Source organism: Pan paniscus, chromosome 9, assembly GCF_029289425.2.
Source record: "Pan paniscus chromosome 9, NHGRI_mPanPan1-v2.0_pri, whole genome shotgun sequence".
Classification (NCBI taxonomy): domain Eukaryota; kingdom Metazoa; phylum Chordata; class Mammalia; order Primates; family Hominidae; genus Pan; species Pan paniscus.
In genome coordinates this window covers 17,041,044-17,064,135 of record NC_073258.2, presented here as the reverse complement: position 1 = coordinate 17,064,135, position 23,092 = coordinate 17,041,044, and the positions used below count along the sequence as shown (strand labels likewise).

Sequence of the window (23,092 nt, the reverse complement as noted above, 5' to 3'; positions counted from 1 at the left end):
CAGCTACTTGGGAGGCTGAGGCAGGAGAATCACTTGAACCTGGGAGGCGGAGGTTGTGGTGAGCTGAGATCATGCCATTGCACTCCAGCCTGGACAACAAGAGCCAAACTCCGTCTCAAAAAAAAACAAAATCAATACTATGTATCAATAAAAGAAAAATATTTAAAAAAGAAGAAATAAAACCAGGTCTATACACTCATTTCTGAAAATAGAGGAGGGAAAACTTCCCAATTCGTTTTGAGAGTCACCATTACCCCAATACCAAAAAAGGTATTAAAAAAAAAAAAACAAAAAACTACAGGCCTATGTCCCTCATGAACATAGCAACAACAAAAATCCTTAATAAAATATCAACAAATCAAATCCAGCAATGTATAAGAATATATCACAATCAAGTGGGATTTATACTAGGAATGCAAAGCTGTTCAATATTTTTTAAATCGACCAATATAATCCATCATATTAACAGTTTAAAAACAAACCCACATGATCATATTGATGCAAAAAAAGGCATTTGACAGCATTCAACATTCATTCATGATAAAAACTCTCAGCAAACTAAGAACTGAAAGGAACCTCCCCAACATAATAAAGGGCATCTAAACAAAAGCTACAGCCAACATCATATTTAATGGTTTCCTAGATTGGAACCAAGGAAAAAATATAATACCACATCTCTCTTATTCATCATGGTACTGGAAGTCCTAGCCAGTACAATAAAGCAGGAAAATAACAAAAAGTATACAGATTAGAAAGAAAGAAATCAAACTGTCCTATTGACAGACAACGTTATCATTTACAGTCGACCCTTGAACACAGGTTTGAACTGCACAGGTCCACTTATATGTGGATTTTCCTCTGCCTCTGCCACCCCTGAGACAGACTAACTGTTCCTCTTCCTCCGCCTCCCCAACCTACTCAATGTGAAGACAGTGAGGATGAAGACCTTTATGATAATCCACTTCCATGAATTAAACAGTAAACATATTTTCTCTTCCTTGTGATTCTCTTAATAACATTTTCTTTTCTCTAGCTTACTTTATTGTAAGAATATAGTATATAACATCTATAACATAAAAATATGTGCTAATTGACTGTTTATGTTGATGGTAAGGCTTCCAGTCAACAGCAGGCTATCAGTAGTTAGGTTTGGGGGAGTCAAAAGTTATTTGTAGATTTTCAACTGCTTCAGGGGTCAGCACCCCTAACTTCCACCTTGCCACATTATTCAAGGGTCAACTGTACATAGAAAAATCTCAAGAAATCTATGAAAAATGCTTCTAGAACTAATAAGTGAATTCAGCAACATCACAGAATACAAAGCCAACACAAAAAACTCAATTGTATTTCTATATACTAGCAAAGAGCAACTGGAAACCAATTCTTTTTAAATACCATTTACAACAGCTCTAAGAAATAAATACAGACAGTCCTCAACCTATGATGGTACAACTTACAATTTTTCAGCTTTACAATGTATATTAGTCTGTTCTCACGCTGCTAATAAAGACATACCTGAGACTGGGTAATTTATAAAGGAAAGAGGTTTAATTGACTCACAGTTCCACATGGCAGGGAAGTCCTCACACTCATGGCAAGAGAGAATTTGTACAGGGAAACTCTCCCTTACAAAACCATCAGATCTCATGAGACTTATTCACTATCACGAGAACAGCACAGGAAAGACCCTCCCCCACGATTCAATTACTTCCCACTGGAAGTAATGACACATGGGAATTGTGGGAGCCACCATTCAAGATGAGATTTGGGTGGGAACACAGCCAAACCGTATCACAGTGGTACAAAAGCAATATATATTCAGTATGCTCCTCGACTTACAATGAGGTTATGTCTAGATAAATGCACTATAAGTTGAAAATATCACAATTTGAAAGTGTGCTTTCAACTGATAAAAATATTAAGTCAAAAATGTGCTTTTCACTGGTTTGAAAATATTAAGTCAAAAGTGTGCTTTTCACTGGTGAAAATACCATAAATTGAAAGTCTGGTTTTGACTGGTGAGAATATTGTAAGCCAAAAATATGTTTTTGGCTTACAATATTTTCAACTTACGATGGGTTTATCTGGATACATAACCCCATCATCATAAGTTGAGGAGGATCTGTACTTACATGTAAATCAAACAAAAAGTCAACAGGGTTTATATGCTAAAAATTACGAAACACTGATGAATAAAATCAAAGAAGACCTAAGTAAATAAAGAGATACATCATGTCCATGGATTGGAAGACCCAACAGTAAAAATGTCCATTCCTTTTTTTTTTTTTTGAAGTCATTTCTATTTTTATTTTACCAATCATTTTAAAACCAGCTTGTTTAGTAAAGTTATACTTAAGTCACATGAACTTGAAAAGTACTTAGACTTATTTAACTTATGAGTACTCTTTTACGTGTATGTCAATTTTGTAGACAGAATGTATAACAATAAGTGTACATACAAATAAACACATCTAGACATGTATATACACATACAAATGAAGATTCAATAGCTTTTACCTTGGAACTCTAGCCATGAGACAGCAATACAAACTTGCCGGTTTTACTTTTGTTTGCCCCAGTAGTTAATCCAATGAAGGCAGTGAACCAAAATTTCAGGTAAAGCAGTTTCCATGGCAGTTTAATTTTTAAAGGTCAAACCTCCCCAGACTCCAAAGAACACTGGGGCCAAACAGCACCAAAGGAGAACATCACATATAACCAGGCCTGACCCTGCTTGGAACAGCAGCATCAAAGCCTGGATACATGCAACTCCATCTCACTTTCCCATTCAACAGCACACTTGATTCCAAACAAAACTGGGGCCAAACAGTATTGCAACTGTGAGATAAAATTCTAAGGAGGGCTTAGTACTAGGCCTTAGGACCTCTGCCAAGGGTGTTCCCTTCAGAGAGGTTGAGGTCCAAAGGATCCCCTGGGACATCCCTCTTTGGGGTCCAGTCTTAAGAGTATCAGACGTCTCTGACGTTACGTGGGCACCAGTGCCGCTTTGCATGTTTTCCCTCCAGAGGCAATTGCCTACTACTATGAGCTTCCCTTTGGTTCCTAGGTATAATCCCTGACTTTCAGAATCCTTAAAATTTGATAAGGCCATCTTTTCCCATGCTTCCTGGTCCACTACAGTGATGGAGCAAAGGAGGAGCATTTGGTCCCACTCTAGTGGAACAGCATGCTTCCTGTTCCACTAGAGTGATGGAGCAAAGTGGACTTGGCTCCATTCCGTGAACTGTAGTGATAGGAACTGGAGGCTAGGTGGGTTTCTTTTGTCCTTAGCCAGTTGAGTAGAGTAAGGGAAAAATTTAGTGTAAGAAAAGAAGATTTAAGTTGCCTGAAACACATGTGAGTTCGCCCTGAGCTGCTCCACATGTAGGGATCAGGAACCACAACCAGAAAAGACAGAAGAGAGTCCTTCAGAGTGACCCCAGCCAGAAATCTGCAGTTGCCTCTGTGTTTAGGCGCTGCCCACCAAGGGTCCCGAGTGAAGAAGAGATTCCCCTGCATGGAGCAGAAAGGAAAAGGAAAAAAATAAACCCCAACCTTATTTTACATCCTGGCTGGCTTGCCAAAATATGTTACCGGTGGACGGTGTCTAGGTTCTTGGTGTCTTGAACAAAGAATTGGACAAAATGCACAAACAAAGCAAGAAAAGAATGAAGCAACAAAGGTGGAGATTTATTGAAAATGAAAGTACACTCCACAGAGTGGGAGTGGGCCCACAAATAGGGGCTCAAGAGCCTAAAAAATGTCAATTCTACCCAAATTGATTCTACTAATTTAATGCGATTATAATGGAAATCCCAGCCAAATTTTTCATAGATATAAACAAGCTGATTCTAAAATGTTTATGCAAAGGTCAAACAATATTGAAAAAAAAAAGATAAGAAGATTCACACTACACAATTTTCTAGTAATCAAGACAGTGTGGTATTGGCAGAGGGAATGACACACTGATCAATGTGACAGAATCAATAACCCGGAAATAAATCCACATAAATATAGCAAATTAATTCTTGACAAAGGTGCCAAAGCCATTCGATAAACAAAGGAGAGTACACAACAAATGATGTTAGAATTGGAAATTCTGTATGTAGGAGAAAATAAACCTAAACTTAACACTTTATACAAAAATCAACTCAAAATGCATCACAGGTCTTAAGGTAAAACATAAAGCTATTAAATTTTTATAAGATTTATAAGAAAACATAAGAAAAAATATACATGTCCTGTGGTTAAAAAGTTCTTAAATATTACATCAAAAGAACTTATAAAACAAAAAATTGAAAAACTGAACTTCATTACAATTAAAATCTTCGGTTCTCTGAAAGACATTGTTCATAGAATGAAGAAAGAAGCTACAAACTGGAAGAAAATATTTGCAAATCACAAATCCAACAAAAGACTTATATCCACTTAACCAAAGATGATATATAATGTAAATAAACCCATAAAAAACAGATGCTCAAAATCATTACCCATTAACAAAATGCAAATTTAAATCATGATGCAATACCACTACACACCTAGAATGACAAAAATAAAAAATACTAACAATACCAAGTGCTGGTCAGGATGTGGAACTACTAGAATTTTCATACACTGCCAGTAAAACTGCAAAATGGCATGAACACTCTGGAAAACAGTGGCAATTTCTTATAAAGTTAAACATACACTTAACAAATGACCCAGCAATCCCACTCTCAGGTATTACACTAGAGGAATAAAAACTAATGTTCACACAAAAACTTGTACGTGAATGTTTACAGCAGTTCTATTCCTAATCAACACAACTGGAAAAAAAAAAACCTAAATACTCTTCAAAGAATGAATGGATAGGCCAGGTGCAGTGGCTCATGCCTATAATCCCAGCAGTCTGGGAGGCTAAGACAAGTGAATAACTTGAGGCCAGTTCAAAACCAGCCTAGCCAACATGGCAAAGCCCCATCTCTACTAAAAATACAAAAATCAGCCAGGCGTGGTGGTGCATGCCTGTAATCCCAGCTACTCCGGAGGCTGTGGCATGAGAATCACTTGAACCTGGGAGGCGGAGGTTGCAGTGAGCCGAGATCGTGTCACCGCACTCACTCAAGCCTGGGCAACAGACAAAAACTCTGTCCCCCCCAAAAAAAGGATGAATGAATGGATAAACAGGTACATCCAATCAATGGACTACTACTTAACAATAAAATATAAACTGGTTCATGCAACAACTCGGATGAATCTCAAAGGCATTATGCTAAATAAAAGTAGCCAGTCTCAAAAGGTTACATGCTGTGTGATTTCACTTATGACATCAAGAAGATAAAACTACAGTGAAGGAAAAGAGACTAGTAGTTACCAGGGATTAGGGATAGAAGGAAGATACAACTACAAAGGGATAGAAAGCACAAGGGAACTTCTGGAAGTAATGGGACAACTCTATGTCCTGAATGTTGTAGTGGATATACAAAATCTATACTCATGGTAAAATTCATAGAACCATACACCAAAAAACATCTATTTTACTCTGTTAATTTTTTATTTTAAATTAAAAAAAATAAAAGGTAAATACTTAAGATTCGAGGGAAGGATTAAGTGAGAATATGTTTACAATTCAGTGCTTTGAACAACATCTAAAACATAGAAAGATATCATTACATATACGCAAGTTATTTTTATGAAGTAATCTAGAAAGTTAAAGATAACAGGCTACCTAACCTTATGCCATGAGCCCCATATCAAACCCTGGATTACTTCCTCAATCCTCAGAGAGTAATTTGGCTTGAGAATAAAAGAAATAAGCTTCATTTCCTTTATTCTGAGGAACTCAAAATGTATTCTGAAAATGACACCACCAGAAAACTCTAAAATACAACAAGATAAGTGCCATCTTACCCATTATAGGTTCTATCCCTGGTTTTCATTTTTTTTAGAATTTAAATCAGAAAAAAAATTAAAAACTAAGGCTAGCTTCCTATATGTAAGCCAACAAATATACTACCAATTTATTTTAGACAAGGGTGCCAAGTCTTTTCAACAAAACAGTGCTGGAACAACTGGTTATCTACATGGAAAAAGCAAACTTTGACCCCCTACCTTACCTCATACCCAAAAAATTACTTCAAGTTAGATCATACACCATAAAACTTCTAGAAGAAAATAGAGTACCTTAGAGATGCTTAAGCAAAAATTTCTTAAGGTATAAAAAAAGCACTAAATATAAAGGAAAAAAATTAGTGCCTTAGACTTAAACAAAATTAAAATGTCTGCTTATCCAAAGACATTTGGAAAATGAAGAGGTAAGCAACAGATTGAGAGAAAATATTCATAACACATACATATGGCAAAGGACTCACATCCATAATATAGTGACATGCCACATAATGAACTTTCAGTTGCAGCTGTCATGACATTGTGACGCAGTTACTTTTTTTATAAAGTAACTGGAAAACTAAAAAGCCTAAGTGTTCAGTGTTTATAAAGTCCATAATAGTGTACAGTAATGTCCTAGACCTTCCATTCACTCACCTCTCACTCACTGACTCACCAAATGCAATTTCCAGTCCTGCAAGCTCCATTCATGGTAAGTGCCCTATACAGGTGTACATATTTTTACCGTACTTTTTCTATGTTTAAATATGCTTAGATACACAAATACTTAGCATTGTGTTACAACTGCCTACAGCATTCAGTACAGTAACATGCTGTACAGGTTTGTATCTTAGAAGCAATAGGCTATAACATATAGCCTAGGTGTGGAGTAGGCTGTAACATCTAGGTTTGTGTAAGTACTCTACGATGTTTGCACAATGACGAAATCACCTAACACATTTCTCAGAACATATCCTCATTGTTAAGCAACGCGTGACTGTCTAAAACAACTACAAACCAGTAATTTTTTGAAAATGAACAATCCAATTTTAAAATTAGCAAAAGACTTGAACATTTCACAAAAGAAGATACATAAATGGTCAATAAGAACATAAAAAGGCATTCAACATCACAGGTACTATATGGCTAAAATAAAAGAATGGCAACATCAAATGTTGGTGAGGATGTGGGGCAACTGGAACTCTCATATATTGCTGGTAGGAGTGTAAATGGTACAACCACTTTGAAAAAGTGTATGTCAGTTTCTTTTAATGTTAAATACACATCTACTCTGACTTAATTTCACTCTTAGGCATTTACCCAACAGAAATGAATACATGTCTCCACAAAAAAGACTTGCACAAGAATGCTCAGAGCAGCCTAATTCATAAGGCAAAAACTGGAAACCTAAATATTCATCAACATAAGAATGTATAAACAAATTGTGACAGAATAATAAATAAATTGTGATGTATTCATAAAATATATTCATTCAGGGAACATATTCATTGAATATATTCATGACTGATATACAAAACAATATGAATGCATTACAGGACAGTATATGAAGTGAAAGATGCTCAACACAAAAGAATGCATACTGTATAATTCTATTTAAAGAGGTTAAAAAACAGTTAAAACAAATATATGGCAATAGAAATCTGTAAGTGGCTGTCTCTGAGGAGCTGGATGGAACAGACCGGAAAGAAGTTCAAGGAAAGATTCTGTATCTTGTTTTGGTTCATGATTACATAAGTGTATATAACCATCAAAACTTCAACTCAACATTTAGGCCCATGCATTTTATTATATGTAAATTATCTGAATTTTTTTTAAATAAGCAAAAAATAAAATGAATAACAATATTAATAAGAAAGAAAAAATACTGAATCAAGATTATAAAGGAACGACCCCAAAGATTATGTCTGCTCTTAAGAAATAGAGAAATAGGTGATAATTTACCATCCAACAGAAAAAAAAGTTACCTCTCTTTAGGAGACAGTCCTGAAAACAGAAACACAGACTTAAGGCCTAAAAGGTTCTAAAGCAGCTTTTCATCCTCAACTCCAACTCTGAGAACTTCAGTTCTACCTGATGAAGAATTATATCAACCTAATATGTGGTAACAAGGAAGATATACATTAAAAGCAATAAGAAATCCCTTATCCCAAACTGCCTTAATAGAAATATTATACATCCGTATCCTTTATACCTGCCATGAGGGCAACCAGCCCACCATTTCTACAAGCCCTTTGGTGAGCAAGAGTTGTTTCTTTATAAAAATAATAAAAAAATTAGTAGTCCTGCCTTACCTAAAGCAACAATTTTCAAGACTCATACATACTCTCTTTCATTTGAACATAACTTCATTTTTAATAAAAATACAAATAAAAACTTTTCTTAGAATAGTAATAAAATCAGTTTTCCATCCCAGTTGCAATCAGGATCAAGATGCCTCTCCCTAAGTGTAAATGCTATATAGAAGTTCAATATTTTTCCTATGGGGGTAAGAAGCAGAAATTAATTAATTGTTACCCTCATATTCACTTTAAGTAGTTGAAATAACAGCAACTATAGAAGATTGTTAGCTGAAAATCAAAGTTAGTAAAGTTTTAGTTGGGGGTGGTAGGAGAAGGAGGAGACAGCAAATCACTTATAAATGGCTTCAAAACAGGACCCAAAGCCTAAATTCCAGGAGGTTGAGTGAGTGCTGTGCTTTCATGGGCCTCTTCTTCATGAAACAAAGTGTGTAAAGGTTGCCATTAAGGACAAACAAGTGAAATACTTTATACATTACAGTGGTTGGAATAAAAATTGGGATGAGTGGGTTCCAGAGAGCAGAGTACTCAAATACAAGGACACTAATTTGCAGAAAGAGTAAGAACTTCAAAAAGCCAATCAGGAGCAGTATCCAGAGGGGAAGACAATAGGGGCTGCCCCAGGAAAGAAGACATCTGGTCTCCAACAGAAAAATGTTGAAGTGAAAACAAAAAAGAACAAACAGAAAACTCCTGGAAATGGAGATGGTGGCAGTACCAGTGAGACTCCTTGGCCTCCTCGGAAGAAAAGGACCCGGGTAGATCCTACTGCTGAAAATGAGGAAACATTCATGAACAGAGTTGAAGTTAAAGTAAAGATTCCTGAAGAGCTAAAACTGTGGCTTGTTGATGACTGGGACTTAATTACCAGACAAAAACAGCTCTTTTAACTTCCTGCCAAGAAGAATGTGGATTCCATTCTTGAGGATTACGCAAATTACAAGAAATCTGGTGGAAACACAGATAATAAGGACTATGCGGTTAATGAAGTTGTGGCAGGGATAAAAGAATACTTCAACGTAATGTTGGGCACCCAACTACTCTACAAATTTGAGAGACCACAGTATGCCAAAATTCTTGCAGATCACCCCAAAGCACCCATGTCCCAGGTGTATGGAGTGCCACATCTCCTGAGATTATTTGTACGAATTGGAGCAATGTTGGCCTATACACCTCTGGATGAGAAGAGCCTTGCTTAATTACTGAATTATCTTCATGATTTCCTGAAGTACCTGGCAAAGAATTCTGCAACTTTGTTTAGTGCCAGAGATTATGAAGTGGCTCCTCCTGAGAACCATCCTGATAGCCATGTGAGAGGCGATCTCACTCACTTATGTTTGGATCTCTGTAAACACATTTTTGTTCTTAGTCTATCTCTTGTACAAACGATGTGCTTTGAAGATGTTAGTGTGTAACAACTGATTTTTTTTCTGTTTTGTTTTAAACAAAGAAAATAAAAGGGGTAATAGATGCTTTTTCTTTTTTTTTTCATTTCAAAGTCACTACCAGTGTATTCAATGATGGACAACAGAGGATATGCTGTAGAGTGTTTTACTGCCTACTTGACAAAGCTGCTTTTGAATGTTGGTGGTTCTATTCCTTTGACACTACGCACTTTTATAATACATGTTAATGCTATATGACAAAATACTCTGATTCCTAGTGCCAAAGGTTCAATTCAGTGTATATAACTGAACACACTCATCCATTTGTGCTTTTTTTTTTATGGTGCTTAAAGTAAAGAGCCCATCCTTTGCAAGTCATCCATGTTGTTACTTAGGCATTTTATCTTTGCTCAAATTGTTGAAGAATGGTGGCTTGTTTCACGGTTTTTGTATTTGTGTCTAATGCATGTTTTAACATGATAGACACAATGCATTGTGTAGCTAGTGTTTTCTGGAAAAGTCTATCTTTTAGGAATTGATTTTCAGATCTTCAATAGATTTTTTCTTTAAATTTCAAAAAAAAAAAAAAGTAAAGTTTTTGCTATGACTCCCCAGCTAAAAACTACATTTCTCCATCTCTCTAGTAGCTGAGTAAGACCATATGACTAAGTACCAGTGGAATATGAGCAAGATGATACATGCAACTTTCACCTCACTTGCTTAAAATAAAATTATTTATCTGGACTCTGTGGACTCTCTCTTTCCCCTTCCCCACTGACTAGAAGATAAATGTGACAATGCCCTAGCTTGACCGTGCTGATTAAGACAAGACCCTAAGAGGTGGCAGAGCAACATAAAGGAAGGAGCCCGTGAAAGACCCAGCAGCCTGAATGTGTGACCTGTTGTTATATGATAAATAAACTTCTTTCTTACTTGAGCCACTATATCTGTCTCTTGTTAACATTAGTTTAGCCTTTATCTTAACAAATAGACCAACAAAACTAGTTCTTGGTTTTATTTCCCTAAGCCTTTCTGATTTGTGTTTCACCTCTAATAAAACATTGTGATTTTCCCTTCTTAGTAGGTTTTCCTAAACTATATACAAACTACATTCTCTGTGTAAAGTATGGGAAAGTATTTTTTTAATTCCATCTCAAATCTAGCTTACCTTATTGCACTTACGTATTTAACTGTGCCATTTGTAATAGCTATAAAAAGCCCTGTGTTCAGATAGAAGTTTCATGAATTCACTTAATAGCAATGCATTAAGTGCAAAATTAATAACAGTGCTATAATGCTACCTAAAATAATAAGAAAAGGGATAAGACATTGTCCTTGTGCTTAAGAAACTCAGAATCTAATGAGGAAGCCAATTGTATACCTAATTAAAATATAATATAAAGATACTTTAACAGTAGTATCTAGTAAACACTATAAAATATATATATACATATATATGTATATATATATATATTTTTTTCAAGACAAGGTCTCACTCTGTCACCCAGGCTGGAGTACAGTACCACAATCACAGCTCACTGCAGCCTCAAATTCCTAGCCTCCCACCTCAGCCCCCTAAGTAGCTAGGAACACAGGCACACACTACCATGCCTGGCTAATTTTTTAATTTTTTGTAAAAACAGAGTCTTGCTATGTTGCCCAAACTGGTCTCAAACTCCTGGCCTCATGCAATCCTCCCATCTCGGCCTCCCAAAGAGCTAGGATTACAGGGATGAGCCAACATGCCTGGCCTATAAAATATTTTTTAAAGGACATTCTATCCAGGGATGAATGGGGGAGAAAGTCATCTGAGATAGTCCAAGTCACTATTATGTCTCACTTGTATAACTGCAACAGCCTCCTATCTTCCTGCTTCCACTCTAGCTATTCCGTCAATAGCCCATAAACAAGCAAGAATAATCTTTTTTAAACATAAATTATACCATAAAATTGTCTCATGACTTGCCATTAGAATGCAATTGGAGTGAAATGTAAATGTTAACAAGGTGTATAAGGCCTTATGTGATCCACACTGTTCTTACCACTCCCGCCACTCTCTAGCCACCCAGTTTGCTTTCTAACAAGCACGTCAAGATCTTTCCCACCACAGGGCCTTTGCTGGTTCTTCTGCCTAGAGTGTGCTTCCCTCAGCACAACCAGCTCCTTCTCAACATTTATATGCTGGTTAAAATGTCACCTCTTCAGAGAGGCTTTCCCTTCCTACCATACCTAAAGCACCATCTTCACCTCCACCATCCAAAGCCCTAGTATCCCTTTATACTATTATTCTGTTTTATTTTCTTCATGCATCACAGTACTTAAAACTACCTGAAATTTATTTCACTGTGTTTTTACTTTCAATTTCCCTCTGCTAAAATTTCTTAAAGCTCCATTAGGGCAGGAGACTGATGTGTCTTGTTCACTGTACTAATCACAGTATCCAGCGCAATACCTGGCACATTTGTATGTGCTCAATAAATATTGTTAAATATGCTGGGCATGGTGGTGTGCACTTGTAGTACCAACTGCTCAGGAGACTGACGCAAGAGTATCACCTACCCAGGAGTTTGCGCCCAGCCTGGAGAACATGGTGAGACTCTGTCTCTTGAAAAAAAAAAAAAAAATTATACGTGTCATTAAACAAAGATAGATGACATGTAAGCTGGATTGTTGGAAGGTAGTTAGGAACAGAAATTGTCAACAGGAACAGACAGAGATGTGGAAAAGGAAATCAAACACATTTCCTCTTACGTAAAATTTGATTTTCACAAATTTTTTAGGATAAAGTAATAGACTATTATGGTTGGAAGATATCTTAAAGCTTTTATCCAATTTTCTCATTTTGAGACATTAATACTTTAAAACATCCCCTTGATGTTTTCCTGAAAACTTCCCTTGGTATGTAAATCATTATCTCATGAGCTAACCTATTCTAATTCAAGCAACTCTATAACTATTAAAAGATTTTCTCAAATTAATCCCAAATCTGTTTGCCTGTTACTTATACACATTACTCCTGATTCTGATACTAGAGGTTCTCATGAAGACAAGTTTAATCCCTATTTCATGGGGCAGCCTTTCAAATATTAAAAGATATCTATAATACCCTCCTAAACTAAAAAACAAAAAATAGGTAACATTTATTAACAGTATCTGCTAGGCTCTGGGCTAAATATGTGAATTACTCAATCCTCACAACTACTCTAAAATAAAACTATTATGACTGTACCTATTTTGAAAATGAGAAAACTGAGCCCGTATTAGATAACTTGCCTAAGGTCATCAAGCTGGAAAGTGCTGGAGTCAGAAATTAAACACAGATGGTGCAAATCCAGAGCCTATATTCTTAACTGAAAGCCCCACTCTCTAAATGACTCCTGATCTTTGTACTATTTGCACTAGGCCGCTATGTGTAAATCACCCAGATAACCATGCTAAGGCACAAAACTCGACGAACTATCTCCCACCTAATGATGAAGGCACTATTGATTCTCGGGTATTTATAAAAACATTTATAATACAAGACTTAATAATAAATAAGAGGATACGCAATATAAAGATTAACATTTGTCTACAAATACTAACCTATGCTTTCATTTTTATGCCTATTCTTCTTAAGCACACACTCCAAACTATCTGAAATATTTTCCATTTTCTCAACATACTCTTCATTTCAATACTCCTCTACCCTTTGTTTACATGATTCTTCCTAAAAGGACCTTCCTCCGATACTGCAGATACTGTGTCCTTAAAAAAATGGTAGTGCTATCGCAAGGACAGAAAACCAAACACCGCATGTTCTCACTCATAGGTGGGAATTGAACAACGAGAACACTTGGACACAGGGTGGGGAACATCACACACTGGGGCCTGTCGTGGGGTGAGGGGAGGGGGGAGGGATAGCATTAGGAGGAATACTTAATGTAAATGACGAGTTAATGCGTGCAGCACACCAACATGGCACATGTATACATATGTAACAAACCTGCACATTGTGCACTTGTACCCTAGAACTTAAAAGTATAATTTAAAAAAAGGTAGTGTTACGAATATTTCATTTGCCCCTCCAGATCCATTCTTCATTCTTCTCCACCCTGTTCAGTGCCCCAGGAGACTCTTGTTTATATCCAAAGCCCCCCTTGCCCTCTGTCTTTGGGGTGGAGTCAACCAATGGAATACAAGAGCAGAAGATAGAAAGACAGGAAGTGAGCCTGGGGTAGTTATTCTCCCCTACTCTCCCACCCACCTCCACCCCTGCTCTCATGTAAAATCACCTCTGGTTAGTGATGCTTCTCTACTACCAGAGCCACGGCTTCTTTCAAATGAACCTCTATACAGCTACTCTCTGAGTCTTAACAGCTCCCTATTCTGCCCTTGTATGTCTAAAGGTGATAACGGCTATCTGTTGTTGCTCATCAGATACTCATACCATGTTCTCTTAACACTTCCCACTCTTTTATAAATCATTCCTTCATAAACTCTCCCTACGTTAGCCATTTGAGTGTGCCATCTATTTTCATTAGGACGCTCACTCTTACAGAGGGTCCCCAGGAGCAGGGAGGCTTGTGCAAGAATGGAAGGCAACAGCCAAGGCTTAATGTGTGATCTCAGTCCGAGACAAACAGGCTTCCAAAACAATTCTACTGGTTGGATCGCTGGCTTTTCATCCTTTTTGACATAGTGTTGTTTACTTTTGTGTTATCTTTTGCCAAGACCAGTGTGCTGATAACTAAACGAATAAGCTGGTTTCTGGAATGAATTCTGAAAACGACTACAAATTCTTGAATAAAGCAGACAGACAGGATTGTGCTGCAGAAAAACTTCAAATGTCTAAGGGACCTTCCTTTCATTGTATACTTTCTGTTCATTTGGAGAACTCTATTAAATGGGTAGGATATCATCCATTCACAGCTAAGTTCTTAAAACTAGACTCTTTGCTTCATGCTTAAAATTTTTTTTCAAACATCTGATGGCTTTACAGAGGCTGATGACAAATATATTTGTACTTAAAAGTTTAGTGTATTCATTAAAAAATATAGTAATGTCTTTCCTTTAACATTTTAAGGGTTGACCAGGGTTTAACATAATGCAAATAATACGATAAATAATAAGGTGAGGTATTTATAAATTCAAAAGTAAATTACTCAAAAGTGAGGAAAGGATTTTGAGAGAAAGAACCAAGTGTCCTTAGACTGTATAGACGCTATAACACAAAATACATGCAAAAAAATGTAGGCCCACATGTATTTCTTGGCTCTAAGTACCAATTAAATGTGGAGCTTAAGTAGGACTCTGTTACAAAAAGATGTGTCATGGTCAAAGGGTCGATACTGTCTCAGAAAAAGTAGATAATGTCCAATATTGGAAAGACAGCATACGTGTCCTCTTACCTGGATGTCTCCCCCTTTCTTCCTTTTAAACTCTTGAGCCCCCTGAAATAGGATTGTATGCTTCAAACCTTTTTTTTTTTTTACTCTTGCATTAATTAAGCTTTTGGCCAAAATGTATTTCTTTTAATAATGTCTGAAAATTATTTAAATACTTCAGCAAAGTCAGTGTGATATTTACCCATTCAATAGCTATTTGAGCTCTTACTATTGGCCAGGCATTATTTTGGACATGGCAGTGAACAAAACAGACAAAAATTATTTTATTATTATTATTATTATTATACTTTAAGTTTTAGGGTACATGTGCACAACGTGCAAGTTTGTTACATATGTATATATGTGCCATGTTGGTGTGCTGCACCCATTAACTTGTCATTTAGCACTAGGTATATCTCCTAACGCTATCCCGCCACCCTCCCCCAACCCCACAACAGTCCCCGGAGTGTCATGTTCCCCTTCCTGTGTCCATGTGTTCTCATTGTTCAATTCCCACCTATCAGTGAGAACATGCGATGATTGGTTTTTTGTCCTTGCGACAGTTTGCTGAGAATGATGGTTTCCAGCTTCATCCATGTCCCTACGAAGGACATGAACTCATCCTTTTTTATGGCTGCATAGTATTCCATGGTGTATGTGTGCCACATTTTCTTCTTTTTTTAATTTAATTTTATTTCATTTTATTTCATTTTATTATTATTATACTTTAAGTTTTAGGGTACATGTGCACAATGTGCAGGTTAGTTACCTGTGTATACATGTGCCATGCTGGTGTGCTGCACTCATTAACTCGTCATTTAGCATTAGGTGTATCTCCTAATGCTATCCCTCCCCACTCCCCCCACCCCACAACAGTCCCCAGAGTGTGATGTTCCCCTTCCTGTGTCCATGTGTTCTCATTGTTCAATTCCCACCTATGAGTGAGAATATGCGGTGTTTGGTTTTTTGTCCTTGCGATAGTTTACTGGGAATGATGATTTCCAATTTCATCCATGTCCCTACAAAGGACATGAACTCATCGTTTTTTATGGCTGCATAGTATTCCATGGTGTATATGTGCCATATTTTCTTCATCCAGTCTATCATTGTTGGACATTTGGGTTGGTTCCAAGTCTTTGCTATTGTGAATAGTGCCACAATAAACATACGTGTGCATGTGTCTTTATAGCAGCATGATTTATAGTCCTTTGGGTATATACCCAGTAATGGGATGGCAGGGTCAAATGGTATTTCTAGTTCTAGATCCCTGAGGAATCGCCACACTGACTTCCACAATGGTCAAACTAGTTTACAGTCCCACCAACAGTGTAAAAGTGTTCCTATTTCTCCACATCCTCTCCAGCACCTGTTGTTTCCTGACTTTTTAATGATTGCCATTCTAACTGGTGTGAGATGGTATCTCATTGTGGTTTTGATTTGCATTTCTCTGATGGCCAGTGATGGTGAGCATTTTTTCATGTGTTTTTTGGCTGCATAAATGTCTTCTTTTGAGAAGTGTCTGTTCATGTCCTTCGCCCACTTTTTGATGGGGTTGTTTTTTTCTTGTAAATTTGTTTGAGTTCATTGTAGATTCTGGATATTAGTCCTTCGTCAGATGAGTAGGTTGCGAAAATTTTCTCCCATTTTGTAGGTTGCCTGTTCACTCTGATGGTAGTTTCCTTTGCTGTGCAGAAGCTCTTGAGTTTAATTAGATCCCATTTGTCAATTTTGGCTTCTGTTGCCATTGCTTTTGGTGTTTTAGACATGAAGTCCTTGCCCATGCCTATGTCCTGAATGGTAATGCCTAGGTTTTCTTCTAGGGTTTTCGTGGTTTTAGGTCTAACGTTTAAGTCTTTAATCCATCTTGAATTGATTTTTGTATAAGGTGTAAGGAAGGGATCCAGTTTCAGCTTTCTACATATGGCTAGCGAGTTTTCCAAGCACCATATTAAATAGGGAATCCTTTCCCCATTGCTTGTTTTTCTCAGGTTTGTCAAAGATCAGATAGTTGTAGATATGCGGCGTTATTTCTGAGGGCTCTGTTCTGGTCCATTGATCTATATCTCTGTTTTGGTACCAGTACCATGCTGTTTTGGTTACTGTAGCCTTGTAGCATAGTTTGAAGTCAGGTAGCGTGATGCCTCCAGCTTTGTTCTTTTGGCGTTGGATTGACTTGGCAATGCGGGCTCTTTTTTCATTCCATATGAACTTTAAAGTAGCTTTTTCCAATTCTCTGAAGAAAGTCACTGGTAGCTTGATGGGGATGGCATTGAATCTATAAATTACCTTGGGCAGTATGGCGATTTTCATATTGATTCTTCCTACCCATGAGCATGGAATGTTCTTCCATTTGTTTGTATCCTCTTTTATTTCCTTGAGCAGTGGTTTGTAGTTCTCCTTGAAGAGGTCCTTCATGTCCCTTGTAAGTTGGATTCCTAGGTATTTTATTCTCTTTGAAGCAATTGTGAATGGGAGTTCACTCATGATTTGGCTCTCTGTTTGTGTGTTATTGGTGTATAAGAATGCTTGTGATTTTTGTACATTGACTTTGTATCCTGAGACTTTGCTGAAGTTGCTTATCAGCTTAAGGAGATTTTGGGCTGAGACAATGGGGTTTTCTAGGTATACAATCATGTCATCTGCAAACAGGGACAATTTGACTTCCTCTTTTCCTAATTGAATACCCTTTATTTCCTTCTCCTGCCTAATTGCCCTGGCCAGAACTTCCAACACTATGTGGAATAGGAGTGGTGAGAGAGAGCATCCCTGTCTTGTGCCAGTTTTCAAAGGGAATGCTTCCAGTTTTTGCCCATTCGGTATGATATTGGCTGTGGGTTTGTCATAGATAGCTCTTATTATTTTGAGATACGTCCCATCAATACTTAATTTATTGAGAGTTTTTAGCATGAAAGGTTGTTGAATTTTGTCAAAGGCCTTTTCTGCATCTATTGAGATAATCATGTGGTTTTTGTCTTTGGCTCTGTTTACATGCTGGATTACATTTATTGATTTGTGGATATCGAACCAGCCTTGCATCCCAGGGATGAAGCCCACTTGATCATGGTGGATAAGCTTTTTGATGTGCTGCTGGATTCGGATTGCTAGTATTTTATTGAGGATTTTTGCATCAATGTTCATCAAGGATATTGGTCTAAAATTCTCTTTTTTGGTTGTGTCTCTGCCCGGCTTTGGTATCAGGATGATGCTGGCCTCATAAAATGAGTTAGGGAGGATTCCCTCTTTTTCTATTCATTGGAATAGTTTCAGGAGGAATGGTACCAGTTCCTCCTTGTACCTCTGGTAGAATTCGGCTGTGAATCCATCTGGTCCTGGACTCTTTTTGGTTGGTAAGCTATTGATTATTGCCACAATTTCAGAGCCTGTTATTGGTCTATTCAGAGAGTCAACTTCTTCCTGGTTTAGTCTTGGGAGGGTGTATGTGTCGAGGAATTTATCCATTTCTTCTAGATTGTCTAGTTTATTTGCTTAGAGCTGTTTGTAGTATCCTCTGACGGTAGTTTGTATTTCTGTGGGATTGGTAGTGATATCCCCTTTATCATTTTTTATTGTGTCTATTTGATTCTTCTCTCTTTTCTTCTTTATTAGTCTTGTTAGCGGTCTATCAATTTTGTTGATCCTTTCAAAAAACCAGCTCCTGGATTCATTGATTTTTTGAAGGGTTTTTTGTGTCTCTGTTTCCTTCAGTTCTGCTCTGATTTTAGTTATTTCTTGCCTTCTGCTAGCTTTTGAATGTGTTTGCTCTTGCTTTTCTAGTTCTTTTAATTGTGATGTTAGGGTGTCAATTCTGGATCTTTCCTGCTTTCTCTTGTGGGCATTTAGTGCTATAAATTTCCCTCTACACACTGCTTTGAATGTGTCCCAGAGATTCTGATATGTTGTGTCTTTGTTCTCGTTGGTTTCAAAGAACATCTTTATTTCTGCCTTCATTTCATTATGTACCCAGTAGTCATTCAGGAGCAGGTTGTTCAGTTTCCATGTAGTTGAGCGGTTTTGAGTGAGTTTCTTAATCCTGAGTTCTAGTTTGATTGCACTGTGGTCTGAGAGACAGCTTGTTATAATTTCTGCTTGTTTACATTTGCTGAGGAGAGCTTTACTTCCAACTATGTGGTCAATTTTGGAATAGGTGTGGTGTGGTGCTGAAAAAAATGTATATTCTCTTGACTTGGGGTGGAGAGTTCTGTAGATGTCTATTAGGTTGGCTTGGTGCAGAGCTGAGTTCAATTCCTGGGTATCCTTGTTAACTTTCTGTCTCATTGATCTGTCTAATGTTGACAGTGGGGTGTTAAAGTCTCCCATTATTATTGTGTGGGAGTCTAAGTCTCTTTGTAGGTCTCTAAGGACTTGCTTTATGAATCTGGGTGCTCCTGTATTGGGTGCATATATATTTAGGATAGTTAGCTCTTCTTGTTGAATTGATCCCTTTACCATTATGTAATGGCCTTGTCTCTTTTGATCTTTGTTGGTTTAAAGTCTGTTTTATCAGAGACTAGGATTGCAACCCCTGCCTTTTTTTTTTTTTTTCCATTTGCTTGGTAGGTCTTCCTCCATCCTTTTAGTTTGAGTCTATGTGTGTTTCTGCACGTGCGACGGGTTTTTTGAAGAGAGCAGTGTCTTTTAATTGGAGCATTTAGCCCATTTACATTTAAAGTTAATATTGTTATGTGTGAATTTGATCCTGTCATTATGATGTTAGCTGGTTATTTTGCTCGTTAGTTGATGCAGTTTCTTCCTAGCCTTGATGGTCTTTACAATTTGGCATGTTTTTGCAGTGGCTGGTACTGGTTGTTCCTTTCCATGTTTAGTGCTTCCTTCAGGAGCTCTTTTAGGGCAGGCCTGGTGGTGACAAAATCTCTCAGCATTTGCTTGTCTGTAAAGGATTTTATTTCTCCTTCACTTATGAAGCTTAGTTTGGCTGGATATGAAATTCTGGGTTGAAAATTCTTTTCTTTAAGAATGTTGAATATTGGCCCCCACTCTCTTCTGGTTTGTAGAGTTTCTGCTGAGAGATCCGCTGTTAGTCTGATGGGCTTCCCTTTGTGGGTAACCCAACCTTTCTCTCTGGCTGCCCTTAACATTTTTTCCTTCATTTCAACTTTGGTGAATCTGACAATTATGTGTCTTGGAGTTGCTCTTCTCAAGGAGTATCTTTGTGGCGTTCTCTGTATTTCCTGAAGCTGAATGTTGGCCTACCTTGCTAGATTGGGGAAGTTCTCCTGGATAATATCCTGCAGAGTGTTTTCCAACTTGGTTCCATTCTCCCCGTCACTTTCAGGTACACCAATCAGACGCAGATTTGGTCTTTTCACATAGTCCCATATTTCTTGGAGGCTTTGTTTGTTTCTTTTTATTCTCTTTTCTCTAAACTTCCCTTCTCGCTTCAGTTCATTCATTTCATCTTCCATCACTGATACCCTTTCTTCCAGTTGATCGCATCGGCTCCTAAGGCTTCTGCATTCTTCACGTAGTTCTCGAGCCTTGGTTTTCAGCTCCATCAGCTCCTTTAAGCACTTCTCTGTATTGGTTATTCTAGTTATACGTTCGTCTAAATTTTTTTCAAAGTTTTCAACTTCTTTGCCTTTGGTTTGAATTTCCTCCTGTAGCTCAGAGTAGTTTGATCATCTGAAGCCTTCTTCTCTCAATTCGTCAAAGTCATTCTCCGTCCAGCTTTGTTCCATTGCTGGTGAGGAGCTGAGTTCCTTTGGAGGAGGAGAGGTGCTCTGCTTTTTAGAGTTTCCAGTTTTTCTGCTCTGTTTTTTCCCCATCTTTGTGGTTTTATCTACTTTTGGTCTTTGATGATGGTGATGTACAGATGGGTTTTTGGTGTGGATGTCCTTTCTGTTTGTTAGTTTTCCTTCTAACAGACAGGACCCTCAGCTGCAGGTCTGTTGGAGTTTGCTAGAGGTGCACTCCAGACCCTGTTTGCCTGGGTAACAGCAGCGGTGGCTGCAGAACAGCGGATTTTCGTGAACCGTGAATGTTGCTGTCTGATCGTTCCTCTGGAAGTTTTGTCTCAGAGGAGTACCTGGCCGTGTGAGGTGTCAGTCTGCCCCTACTGGGGGGTACCTCCCAGTTAGGCTGCTCGGGGGTCAGGGGTCAGGGACCCACTTGAGGAGGCAGTCTGCCCGTTCTCAGATCTCCAGCTGCATGCTTGGAGAACCACTGCTCTCTTCAAAGCTGCCAGACAGGGACATTTAAGTCTGCAGAGGTTCCTGCTGTCTTTTTGTTTGTCTGTGCCCTGCCCCCAGAGGTGGAGCCTACAGAAGCAGGCAGGCCTCCTTGAACCGTGGTGGGCTCCACCCAGTTCGAGCTTACCTGCTGTTTACCTAAGTAAGCCTCGGAAATGGCGGGCGCCCCTTCCCCAGCCTAACTGCTGCCTTGCAGTTTGATCTCAGACTGCTGTGCTAGCAATCAGCGAGACTCTGTGGGCTAGGACCCTCCGAGCGAGGTGCGGGATATAATCTCCTGGTGCGCCGTTTTTTAAGCCCATCAGAAAAGCGCAGTATTAGGGTGGGAGTGACCCGATTTTCCAGGTGCCGTCTGTCACCCCTTTCTTTGACTAGGAAAGGGAACTCCCTGACCCGTTGTGCTTCCCGAGTGAGGCAATGCCTCGCCCTGCTTCGGCTCGCGCACGGTGCCCTGCACCCACTGTCCTACGCCCACTGTCTGGCACTCCCTAGTGAGATGAACCCAGTACCTCAGAGGGAAATGCAGAAATCAACCGTCTTCTGCATCGCTCACACTGGAAGCTGTAGACCAGAGCTGTTCCTATTCGGCCATCTCGACTACCCTCCTCTTAACCGCCACATTTTCTTAATCCAGTCTCTCATTGTTGGACATTTGGGTTGGTTCCAAGTCTTTGCTATTGTGAATAGTGCCACAATAAACATACGTGTGCATGTGTCTTTATAGCAGCATGATTTATAATCCTTTGGGTATATACCCAGTAATGGGATGGCAGGGTCAAATGGTATTTCTAGTTCTAGATCCCCGAGGAATTGCCACACTGACTTCCACAATGGTTGAACTAGTTTACAGTCCTACCAACAGTGTAAAAGTGTTCCTATTTCTCCACATCCTCTCCAGCACCTGTTGCTTCCTGACTTCTTAATGATCGCCATTCTAACTGGTGTGAGATGGTATCTCATTGTGGTTTTGATTTGCATTTCTCTGATGGCCAGTGATGATGAGCATTTTTTCATGTGTTTTTTGGCCGCATAAATGTCTTCTTTTGAGAAGTGTCAGAACAGACAAAAATTCTTATCTTCAGGATGCTTACATTCTCCTTTCTTGCTATTTAAATGTAAATATGTTATTTAACAAGAATTTATATTCTAAGGGTGATCAGCTAGCATTTAATCAGAAAGGCCACACTCCCGAAGCAGCTATTATAAGCACTTCAGAAGCTATTCCTATTAGCCCTAAAGACTAATGTAAGGCATATTAGAAATATAAGAAATATTAGAAAGAATAATATAAGGAATACTCTAGCATTAGAACATTAGAAGGGACCAGGCATAGTGGCTCATGCCTGCAATCCCAGCACTCTGGGAGGCCAAGGTGGGCAGATGACTAGAGCTCAGGAGTTCAAGACCAGCATGGGCAACACAGCAAAAACTCATCTCTACAAAATACAAAAAAAAAAAATAGCCAGGAATGGTGGCACGTGCCTGTAGCCCCAGCTACTCCAGAGGCTGAAGTGGGAGGATCACTTGAGCCTGGGAGGCAGAGGTTGCAGTGAGCCGAGATCACGCCATTGCACTCCAGCCTGGGCAACAGGGCGAGACCCCACCTCAAAAAAAAAAAAAAAAAAAGAATATTAGAAGCAATAATATAAGGAATATTAGAAATAAGCTCTTGTCGTTGAAATTAGTGGCATTCAGTATGTGTGAACTCTCCTAAATATTTTGGGGATATTCCCCTCCCTTATAAACAGGGCATAAGATCTCGTAAACTCTACATCCTCTGTCTTCCAGAATGGCTCTTAGGGTTACAGCCAAGTCTGGAATTAATTTCGGAGGATTTTAATTGCCTAATGCTGACTATAAAGCTAACAATTATGCCTTCAGGGTACTGTTGCATCTGCCTAAAGAGAACCTTTTATGGAATGTGTGGGTGAACTATTTGGGGGAACACAGAA

At 38.4% G+C, this 23,092-nt stretch overlaps 1 protein-coding gene and 1 pseudogene across 4 annotated transcripts in view; one reads left to right on the top strand and one right to left on the bottom strand.

Annotated features, from left to right (window-relative positions):
- PDE3B (phosphodiesterase 3B) overlaps window positions 1-23,092 on the bottom strand; it is a 215,065-nt gene that overhangs the window by 175,683 nt on the left and 16,290 nt on the right. The window lies entirely within an intron of this gene.
- On the top strand, window positions 8,519-10,710 carry LOC117974861 (mortality factor 4-like protein 1; annotated as a pseudogene).